This window comes from Rhipicephalus sanguineus, chromosome 5, assembly GCF_013339695.2.
Source record: "Rhipicephalus sanguineus isolate Rsan-2018 chromosome 5, BIME_Rsan_1.4, whole genome shotgun sequence".
Classification (NCBI taxonomy): domain Eukaryota; kingdom Metazoa; phylum Arthropoda; class Arachnida; order Ixodida; family Ixodidae; genus Rhipicephalus; species Rhipicephalus sanguineus.
In genome coordinates this window covers 80900946-80911010 of record NC_051180.1, presented here as the reverse complement: position 1 = coordinate 80911010, position 10065 = coordinate 80900946, and positions in this window count along the sequence as shown.

The following is a 10065-nucleotide window of genomic DNA, read 5'->3' as shown; positions in this document are numbered from 1 at the left end:
TTCGCACTTCCTCATACTCCCCTTCGGGGAAATGCGGGTTTTTTTTTTCTATTAAGTTAAGGTTCAACTTAAATTAAGGACGAAGCAGCGACCCATGGAAAGGAAAACCACAGGCATAACTTAAAGGGTAACGAAGAAATCAGAGTGGATCGGGGAACAAGAGCTTAGTCGAAACCAAGAAATGGCCATGGCCAGGGCACGTAGCGAGAAGTCAACATAACCGCTGGTCATTAAGAGTAGCAGACTGGATTCAGCGAGAATGCAAGCGCACGCCAGGGGAGGCAGAAAGTTAGGTGGGAAGATGAGATATAGAAGTTTGCGGAGAGAACGTGGCCGTAGTAAGCACAGGACCGGGTTAATTGGTGAAACATGGGAGACGCTTTTGCCTTGCAGAGGGCGATTATTAAGGCAGAGATTTAGCCGCGTCACAAGTAGTGACAACCACTTCTCTTTGCTTGAAAGCTTTACGTTAAAAGAAGCCGCAGTAGATACACCATACAAAAATAATTAAAAGATCAAAGCCCCTTTGTTAAAGAAATATGGTTGAACGCGAAGCTTTCTCCCAGGCAAACTGAACCAAAGTGAAAGTCCAAAGCCAACGACCACGCAACAAACCCAAGAAATGCTGAGCGACCCGATGTGATGCACATGTGCTTGTTTAGGAATGTAGTTTTCGAGTGATGAAGTTGAATAAAGACGCACTTCGTTAAGTTCCATATATGTAGCCTTTATTTTAGATAATGTAGCCGTTGATTACACGCACACACACTTTCACCGACGACTCTACACTCGCACAGTATTGCCTTGTGATCGCTGCGGTGACAGTCAGGGACTCTGTCATCGTAACATGGCCAACTCCCTCCCAACGAGGTCAACGGCAAGCTACCTACCTTCAGCCCCGCGAATGGTTACGTGTACACTCCGATGCCCGAAGGTCCACCCGAGCTGAACGCCGTGGAGTAGCGACTGGCTATGCCTCGACTGCCGTTCGTGTGCACCCGGCGCCTGACTCACAGTTGCGGTCAGTACGGCCTCGAGGGACAGATAGATAGTCCATCATTCATACACACATGAACACACATGAACGGCAGTCGAGGCGCAACCATGCAGTCGAACCTCCACGACGTTCAGCTCGGGTAGACCTTCGGGCATTGGAGTGTGCACGTAACCGTTCGCTGTGCTGAAGTTAGCTTGCCGCGCACCAAGGTGTCCTTGCACGTGCCGCACACTCGAACCCCAGCTGGATCGCCGAGACCCGGATGGTACTCGTGAATTACGTCTAACGCCTTGCCACGCTGATCGTCCCAGCGAATGCCCGACAGAGAGGACACATGATTGTCGAACCAGAGTCAATCGCAAACGTCGCGCGTAATGCAATGCAGATATATACAGTTCGTCTGGTTAACGTGGCGTTGCAGTTCCCAATGTTCTTATCGGTACAACTGCAAATGTAAACTGTAATGTTCTACGATACGTACGTCGTGCGTCATTGTTCTAATGTATGCGCAGATAATTCCATAGGGTAAGTTGGCTCTCCTGCAGCGCGTTTTCGGCGCTCACGGACGAATCAGCGAGACATAGAGAGCTTCGGTTAAAAAAAAAATATCACGAGAAAAGCTACGGCACACAACAGGAAAGATAATCACTGCAGTCGTCCCAGTGGGGGAGCTCTCCGCTAAAACCAAATGAGCGGTGAACGCTGCGGCTCCTGAAAGCACTGTGCACATGTCGCCCTTTCCAGTCGTGTTCCTAGATTTTACATCCCGTGTCTGGTTATCTCGCGTTGGTAAGCAACACAAAACCAACTTACCCACAAAGCGCTTCCTCATCGAGCGGTTTATACGTATCTTTAAACCAGTCCGTTTTCAGAAATGCAAACTGTTTGACAGGGAGACAAAAAGCAGTACCTAACTGCGGCAGTAGCCGCAGTCCACATACCTGGCTTCTTCTAATACTACGCTTTCCCTGTTAAAAAGTAAATAATGCGGGGGTTAGCCGACCTGTTTAAAGTACCCCGGGTGGTCGAAATTTCCGGAGCCCTCCACTACGGCGTCTCTCATAATCGTATCGCGGTTTTGGGACGTTAAACCCCAACATTTATTATTAGCCGACCTGTTGAAACTATGGTCCTATATATCCATTGTCCAGCTCACGCATTTAAACACATATTGATCCTTCTAGTTCGCTCATGCCGAAGACGCGCGTGCGCCCACCGCTCTGACTACCGTTAGTCTGTGGCTGTTCCGATTTCGTGCACTGAACAAAAAAAAAAAAAAAAGATTAATAATAATGTGCATCACTTGCACCCAGCATAGTGCTGTGCAACTAACTGTGCTGATTACCACCGTAACGAAAAAGCCTTTATGGAATAAGGAACCCACGATCCCCTCAAACAGACAAGTCAAAGCAGCTTCTCGTTTATGGTAAAAGACCCTACAGACGCGCAGTGTGTCATTTTAATTCCCAACATAGACTTCTTGCAAGTCGCGAGGCACACAGATCAAGTGCACCCGGAGATTACTTATGCAAGATACAAGTTACAAACTCAGCGGCGTCTCGGAGATGAGACTACAAGCCCCTTGTGTGGAAGACCTGCCCCTGCCCCCAGCCCCTCCAAGCCGTCATCCATTTGCTTCTCCACTCCCAGACAGCGTGCACAAGGGCCCCAGTAACATACACAACCACTCGCTACAACCATACTCTGCTCTGCACATCGCTAAATCCGTGCAGTGTAGGGACACCTACCAGGCAGTGAATGCGGACCCACCCTTCCGTTTTCACGTTTTCAATGTATGGGCACCGCAGTAACATTGAAAACAGTATCACCCGCACCCATAAAAAAAAAAACGCAACGAGCCTTTCATTTCCCTCGCGGTGTTGAACATGCGAGTTCAACTATGTCACTCGATTCCTGTATGCAGCTTCTCATTAGAGAAATTCACGATTGACTGATGGGCAAATCCGCTTTAGGGCTGCACGCAGAAATACTTGATGAACGAACACGACTCAAGAGATAGAGAGAGAAAGGGGCGAAGCACGAAGTGTGTTTCTTGTGTGCGCGACGCCTGTCCTGTGCGTGTCGTCTGTGTTCAGTAACCCTGTGCGGGTCAAATATCATTGATTGATGAGGTCGAACGTCCCGAAGCGTCAAGCTAGGCTATAAAAGACGCCATAGAGCGTACTGCAGCGGGTGCATGCGAGAAAAGGAGAAGAAGAAGAAGAGAGGGTGAAGAGAAGTGTCGTCGTAGACGAGGATATACTTGTTTAGGGGCCGCAGCAGCCCTGCGGGTTAATTTAGCTCGTCAGGGATTCTTCTTTGAACAACTAAATGTCAGAACGCCGATATCGTCGCGTTTCGCCCCTCCATGTGAACGCAGCCGCCTACCGTGCAGCATAGCTCGTGCTTAGAATGGGAAAGACAACTGGCTCGGCATCACCGAGGCGTCGGCACAGTGTGATCAGACAGGTTTCGTATTAACGCGTCCATAGTGAAAGATTGATGGTGTAGCCACGCAGCCTGTAATGAAATCCTCGACACTATACAGCTACACCCAGCTACAGAGCACAGGTTGACGATGGTACCTTACTTGACGTAACAGTCGTCCCAGACAGATAGGAGCGAGCACCGCTGCTTACGCCGTGGTCAGCACCGTCACGCATTTGTATGCAGTTGCTCCACTGTGTAGCTGACGCCGGATTTGTGTATGCCTTCGGCAGTACTGCATGGTGTCTCAAAGACTACAGCCAGCAAGGGAGCGCCACCCCCAGAGCCATCTTCAATCAGTGAAGCTAGAAGAAGGGCTCCGTATAGCAACTGCTTTCTGTTTTCGTTTGTTCGTCGTGCGGGGAAGCACGCACAGGCGAGGCGCCGTGGCACATGACAGGCAAGGACGCCGACGGCGCCGGAGTTCCGATAGAAGACAGGCTCCCGGGAAAAAGGCTCCGGGGCCAACGTTTGGCATCGGCAAGGCATTATCCCTCTGCGCCGCGTATAAGTCAGAAACCGACTCTCTGACTTTTACAGGCTGTAAAAAGGCTGCAAGGGACCGCTCAAGAAACGCGGCACCGATCGACAAGCCGACGCCGAAACAAAACCAGTTTTCATCTTTATTCTTCCAATGGCTGACCACAAATGCCGTGTTTTTTATTTTTTTTTTACGACTCGGGTACAAGAGAGCTTTCGCATGTACATCTTTCTCGTTTGATCGCCGACTCCGCGGCACCGGTAATTCTGTCTCGTTATCGTTTCACTCTCCCTCTCATCTAGAGACATGTGTGCATGAGTGTCTCCCGCTGTGTTTCCTTGCGTCAATTTTACTATCCTCTGCGAAAACAAACGCGACCAAAGTATTAAAACGCAGAAGGTGAATCTCTTATCTCTTAACTCACCTCAGTGCAGGAATATACCGGGCTTCTTGAGTTTTGTGTCAAATTCTGCTGACCGATATGCGCCGCCCGGTCATCGTTTTCACCTATGGAACACTGCATGCACGGCCATCAAACAACTTTAGAGCAGGGCCAGTGGCAGGGCTTACACGAAGAGCGTGCTGTCACGCTTTGGCAATAAAAGGGGCCGTAATCAGGACCCCGGCGAAGGTAACACAGTTACGATGTGCATCCATGTGTGCACTCGGTGTCAACAGATAGCTATACGTCTACTGGAAGTTTATTAGAACGCGAATAGCTTGCATGGTGTACCAAGTGAGCACACGCTGGCTCCTAGTGCACAACACCCCCAGCACAGCACTTACTTGACCACATTTCCATGTCATTTCAGTGTCGCTGAGGACTCAGTGGGGATAACACCAAAAGAAAGACGAGCAGCGAGCCGATGGAATGCATGATTCGTGGAGGGCCCCATGAAGGCACACCATCTTGGACGGCGTTTTCTAATGCGATTGCTTGCTTCCTTCGTCCTGTAGGAGCGCCAATCGGAAGTGTGGATGCTGAGTTAGGTCTGCCAGTCGTAACAATCGACACGACAAAACAGAAATCGAGAAAAGTGCCAATTTATCCAGAAAGCAATTTTCCATACATCTGCATTGGCCGTTTCTGGAGGGAGACTGTAATGATCAACCCGTGAACACACATCCTCGTCATGTGGAATAAAATGCACGGTCGATGCAGTTGCTGTACCAATCCGCCAAGTTAACACCTCGTGTACTTAATCTAACTTATGCCTCCAGCCTTCATACGCTCCTTAAGGCAAATTGCATGCAAGGCTGAAGTAAACGCTTCTTCCACGCGGCTGTACCTCACTGTTAAATGCTTTGCGTTGCTACAACTCCCTTGCTCGTCAAGCGTACCACATTGCGAGAATGCATATCAATGGCTTCATCACATTAGCGACTCAATATGCACAAGATAAGTTTACAATAAAAAAGACTTGTTATTAAAAGTTTTCACGCATATCAGCTGATTCTACGCACCTTTCACGCTACAAGTTGACAGATGTGGAGTACTTATCGCGGCAGCTTGTTGCAGCATGTGCACGACTGTGGGCATGTCTAACACCTCGTTCGTGGGACGGTATATAAGGTTATGAATTCAGAATAACCAGAAATCCCACTTCTGCAGTCGTATTACCCGACTCCAGATGAAAACGCGATCGCATTATCCCTACAGAAATGAGACGTTATCCAAAGAACGAAAAAAAAAAAGAGAGAGAGAAACGTAAGAGTAATCCCGAAAAGCGTATTACGAAGATTGGCACGTACCAACGACATTATACTCTATAAAGTCGCTGTATACATACAAACAAGAGTACATCACATTAGCGGTTGCCCGCTTTAACATATAACACGTATGATTTTATAAGCACAGAACCTTAACTGATTCGTTTCCCATCACTATACCAGGAGGAGCATGCGGTCTGTCTGCAATCCACACCGCAAAAACGTCTCGGTACGAAGGCAGACGCCCTCCCCGCGTTCTGGAACGTCTTCCAGCTTTCAGCCACTCAGTCAGCGCGTCTGCCCTCTAACGCGCAGCCGCGTGGCCGCCCCGTTGTTTCCTGAATAATGAGACGTCAGCCCTGATTGTGTGAAACGCGATGCTGTTGGGAGCTGATCCATTATGCAAATGGCGGCAGTACATCAAGCGAAGGTGTTTCGACGGCCGCCATTCGAACCACACGGCACGAACTATAGCGATCTCTGCCGCATCGCCGCCTACGGCGGAGCTTCGAAATAGAAACGGACACTGGAGTCCTACATGTAGCCGCTGCTGCTGCTGCGACTCCTGCCTCTCACGGCCTCAATATCTCTCCGTGCATTTTTGTTTCGCTCGTTTTCGGTCTACGTAGCGCTTGCCGCGCAACACTCGCTGTCAGGCGATGAGGCTGCGCGTGGACCTCATAAAGGCCTGTCTTTTGGCAGGCAGCCAGCGATGATGAGCTCCGCTGCAGATGAAGGGTCGGTCCATCCACTGCTTTGGTCGGCAGGCTCCAAAGGACTCGTGAGAAAGGTATATAGCGCAGCACGAAAAGGCCTTTCACGTTCGGTGCTCCTTCGAAATGCCGAGATGGTGCTTCGACGTCATTGACTCACGATGAAACACGGAGCTCTTCCAGGCCTGCAATGCTGGATTTCGTCAAATAACGCACAGTGGTCGAAAATGCTAGCACCAGTCTGACAGTACATGCACTGGCGAAGATGCTGACTGCTTGCGGTTCGTATACAGGCCAGGTCCGCAATCGTCGATGTTCCCAAGTCCAATGTGCAGAAGCCCGTATGGCGTTGAACAGTCCAGCGTGTGTAATATTGTTGCGACATCTGTTACTCACGTTTTGGCTCTTTCGTTTGTAGCTGGCGACGCGATTACTACATGAATCACCAGCTGGCACAGCATTCAGGACACCTGACATTAAGTAAAATACATTCTAGAAATTATTACGAGTCAAAATTATATACTGTAAAGTTACAAATTTTGTGGTTTCCTTACCCCTCAGATTCCCTACCAGAATCTCCAACACATGGTCACAGAACTTTTGAACTCACGATAAAGATTTCCAGCGAGAAAGAATTTACTTTATGCAGGGTATGATATGGCTCACTAGGACTCCGAAAAGAAATACGCGAAATGTTGTATCGCGGTTGCAGCTCTCTGGATGCAGTGGTCCTTGGGCTGATGAACGTGCAAATCTAACAAGAGATATTTCCTTCTGAAATGAGAAAACAGTCCGATTACAATCTATTGCCAGGAATAAACGTCGCCATATTTAAGGAACCTGAAGTCGGTACAACAAGTCGATTCGGTTACAGTTTTCTCGAAACATCATTTATTCTTTCTTTATCGATACCTGCTAACAATCTTTTGTCCTCGATTTTACGCGAATAAACATGCGCACTTGTGTCTAGGGTATTTACCAACACAAAAATACAGCACAAAAGCAAAACGAACCTCAAACATTGCTCCCTCTCAAAACCTGCTCACCTTTGAATGCAAATTCTCTTGCACTTACCAGTTCGCTTGCAGAAACAGAAAGAATAATATTTGTTCGCTGATTTTTGCCCGAATAGGTTGTTTCAGTTCATCTGTTATTTGCTTCACTAAGCGAAATCAGAAAATAAGAAAGAATGATGACATGCTTAGCGATTCGCAACTTTCACGGCCTATAGGTGGCGCGACTGTACATCCAACATGGCGGTCGTTGAGATTATCGGCCCGACGCGGACGATTTAGGAACGTACATGTTTGGCGAAGAGTTCAGTTCGTTGCGCTTCGGCTGCACTCCGATTTATGTTTTAGTGAAAGCAGGGTTGCGGTGACATATTATAATAAGTAAACGAATGTCGGGTACGTGATTGGAACCTCATTAGGAAGATAAATATTCACACAATTGTAAATAAAGCAAACACACTAGTCGCGTTGCTTGCGGCGCTTAATCGCGCGTTGCAACCCCCGCTGTGTTGTTAGCACGATATGGTAGTAGGAGACTCAGTAAAGATGTCTCAGTAATATCAGAGACATTCTCGGAGACATGCTTTATCTAATTTTTGCTTGCATTGCATTCTGCCGCGTAGCTAGCTCAGCTCCCTTCAAAGCACGAAGTAATGTAAGTAAACGAAAAAAAAAAATGTGTTGCCCTTCGAGACCGAAGCACAAGAACCACTTGAGGCATGTGCGATTATCGGAAATACGATTTTATTGCGCTTTCTTGGTAAAAAATAGAAGAAAAAAACCAGCGGAATGCCACAATGGGTCGACAAGCAGCGAATGAAACCAGCGCGAGACGCAATTTTCACGTTTAAGAAGGGACGTTTCCAGGGGCGTAGCCAGAAATTTTTTCGGGGGGGGGGGGGGTTCAACCATACTTTGTGTATGTTCGTGCGTGCGTTTGTATGTGCGCGTGCATATACACGCAAGCAAAACTGAAAAATTTCGGGGGGGGGGGGGGGGTTTGAACCTCCCCAACCCCCCCCTGGCTACGCCCCTGGATGTTTCTGTTATCATCCTACGCTTTCGGTGTTTATGAGAAGTGCAATAAGTAACATCGTACGGGACAGTGACGAAAAAACAGCGCCATCAGCCAGTAATACAGAACAAAAAGAGCTGGAGATGTGAAGGTCACGGAGGCACTTCACAGCCACTTCAGACGTGGAATGGTGCAATGGACGCTTTGAAAGCGGACTTTTCATTATATTCTGGAGGCGGAACGCATTCCTTCTCAGTTCTGGTACTGTCTGCACAGCGACTGTGTCCAGCGGAGGAACGAAGCGCGAGAAAGTTGATATGAGGTAGTAGGTATATACTCGGACAAAAAATGGGATTCTGCATACATTCATGGGCCTTATTATTTGCTTGCGAAGCTTAACCCGCTTAACCACTCACGGCTTTTCGAGGCGCTAATCTGAAGGGGAAGATTTTGCCTTGCCTCCCGCTGTACGCTGTGAGCACCGTGGCCCGCAAAAAAATCAGTTGCCTTTTTCTTTTATTTTCCGTTCACATTGAGGAACCGAAAGTGTCACGTATCGAGACCGTGCACACCGTCGCAAAACGACCCCAAACGAGACAAAACAAGTGGCAACATTCGCTGACTCAAGCGGGTCCAACATTTCAATAATCTCAACAGAGCTTCGGGCGGCCACCGCTCGGCGGCGCCACGGTACCTGGAAGTTGCGAATAGATGGGGTTACCGTGTCGGACAGGTATGCTACCTTAGACACAAGTTTGCTTTACAGAATGCAAAAAAAAAAATCAGCAGATCCCACGCCTTGTGAGAATCGCTTTCATGCGAAGCAGTCAGCTAGTAGTTCTATGCTGCATTTTTTTGGCGTTACGCCAATCGTTACGAGGTGGGTCGACGTGTTTATGTAAATGTAGTGCTCGTGTGCACATTGTGGGCTTGCCAGGAGCGTCGACAACACTAGCGTTTAGAGGGTAACTTATGGTTGTACGTAACGTCAGCACTCACATTAGAGCACATACGTCAGTATTATCGAAACGAAGTGCACTTTATTGTGCGATGATGTGAATATCATACGTAATTTTCGTTAGCGTATTCCTCCGGGCAACGCTTCAACTTAGCTTGCTGAATCATAGGAACACAAATGTAATGTTTATTAGACTTCAACAAAAGCGGAGCCAACACTGGAACCACAGACGTTAACCTGACATGGCGCATGTAGTAGTGTTTATTGCTTTGTTATAAAATTAGATAGCCAGCACCACAACCACAACTGACGTTGCACAGACATTAGGCCTGCAAAGGGTGTTCTTTCAAGCAGTTTCTAGACCTGGCGTGGTTCTGTGGTAAAATTCCTGACTGCCACGCAGAATGTCTGGTTGCGATGCCTGCTGGGATTATAATTTTTATTCTTTGCATTCGCCGGGTCAACGCTGCCGATGTCGGTTTTGCTTAGCGCTCTCGCATTTAAAGGGGTCATGAAGCACTCCTTGGGTTTGTTGAAAAAACACAACCTGCGGAAAGCTGACACGGCTATGAACTGCGTAAAGGCCACAAGCGGAGCGCGAAGTTGCCGTTTCCTCAGGCGCCCTCTTTTCAAACAGAGGCCGGTTCTCACTCTCGTCGGTTGGCGGGGCGTCTGCACGTTGACGTCGCGG